Genomic DNA, 2,023 nt, shown 5'->3' on the forward strand with positions numbered 1-2,023 from the left:
TAACATACTTGTGGAAGCTTAGTCAAGAACCAGTCAGAGCATAATGTTTGCATTCAAGTGTCTACTATGTGCTTTCTTTTGTTCTGGTTTTAACTTAAATATGTGATCTAAGGCCTATCTTTATAAGTAATTTAATTAGTAAATATAGAGACATATTATATGCCTTTGGAGAAGAGCAAAAAAAAACAAAAAACAAACAAACCCAGAACATTACTAACTTGAAGATGAACAGGCAAAGACTTGGCATAAAGTCATTAAAAAGCTATATTTGAGCAGAAAAAAAGAAAGGACTATCTTGGTACTAATGGGCAGCCTTGGTGGTAAAAGCGATTTGTCCTGGTGGAGCTGTCAGTGGAGCTTTAAAGAGCCGACCGCCATGCTGTCTGCCCCTATAAAGATTGCAGCCCTGGTGGCAACGTATGTACAAATATGCTTGATATATTTGTAGAGAATGATTTACTTTTTCATCAAAAACAAAAAGACTTGCAACCCCTGAAACCCTGCTAGGGTTGCTATGAGTTGGAATGAATTCAAGGGCAGTGCATTTGGGTTTTAACTAGCCTAAAGGTTGACAGTTCTAGCCCACTTGGTAACTCCACAGAATAAAGACCTAAGGACCATCTTCTGTAAGAGCACACTCAAGAACACCCTATAGGACAGTTCTCCGCTGTGACTCACGGGGTCACCAGGAACCCATCTTCACAGCCACGGGTGGTTGAGAAAGGGAAGTGCTGGGGTGTTCATAGGAGATCTGGGAGACGCAAACAGTTGTGTTTGATTATTAACATTAAAGAGGAGATTTTAATCCACTCACCCCTGGCAAAATGACCTGGAGATCTGCTTCCAGAAGGTCCTGGTCTCGGAAAGTCTCTGAAAAGCAGTTCTACTACTACGTGACAATGGGAGCCACCTGAGTGGGGACCAAGTCCAAGGTGGTTGGTTAGGCTTGGGGTGTTGGTGTTTTGTTCCCTATAAAATAACTACATAAAGAACTAATCCTAGGTCTTTACGAACAGAAATAACATCACAGATCAAGGAAGTTGTGAGATACTTGCAAATTGGTCCTAAGTGGTCAGCTGAAACCATGATTGACCTAGATAATATGGCGCGTGAGGCTGCCTTGCCCAGGTGGCAGAGCGGATGTTGGGCTGCTCACCGTAAGGTCAGCAGTTTGAAACCACCCGCTGTCCTGTGGGAGAAAGATGAGGTTTTCTTCTCTGGCAAAGAATTTCTGTCTTGGAAACCCACAGGACAGGTCTCCTCTGTCCTAGCAGGTCACTGTGAGTTCTTGAGTGAGCAGCTCCTGTACAGAGGAAAGGGGTTCCGAACTTTGGATTCCTTTGCAACCGGGTTTGGGAAGTTCGGAAATGAACGGCATGTTAACTGTCCTTTCTCTCTCTCCTTCCCTGTTTCTTTTTCCTAATAGACCCAAAACTTTGGAGAGAAGATATGGCCGCGCATGTTGTCTGGGCTAGGTGACAGCCCGAGTAGGTTTCTGTGCAGACCAGCTGGGGGGACTTGACTCTGAACTTAGAAGCTCCTGCAATACCCTGAAGTCACAGGTGGATCCTATGGATCTAATGTCAGAGCTTTTTATAAGATGGAAAATGAGGGAAGCCCTGGGTCTTCTGTGAAAAGCACTGCTGGCAAGAAAATCCACGTGTTGAACACCTGCTTGTGTTTTGCGCTACAGGAAACAAGTTCTACCAACACACGCCCTTCTAATGAGGAACCTGTAAAAGAGAACTCCCAAGATTCAACTCGGATGTACAGCGAGGGATGTGTTTACATCCAAACGTGAGCAGAGAGAGTCTATTTTTAAGTTAGCAAGTTCTAGCTAAGCAGACTTAACATGATCCTGGCCCTATGTCAATAAACCCACCGAACTCGATACCCTCTGAGCTGAACTGAAAACACGATTCTCAGTTTACTCCTCATGGTGCCTTATCTAGTAGTAAACCTACATAAGCTTCCCTATAATATTAACTCTCATGAGTATAATAAAGTCTGTATAACGGTTTGT

The sequence above is a fragment of the Echinops telfairi genome, unplaced genomic scaffold (genome assembly GCF_000313985.2).
Source record: "Echinops telfairi isolate 266 unplaced genomic scaffold, ASM31398v2 ScPeMD7_7463;HRSCAF=8501, whole genome shotgun sequence".
Taxonomy (NCBI): Eukaryota; Metazoa; Chordata; class Mammalia; order Afrosoricida; family Tenrecidae; genus Echinops; species Echinops telfairi.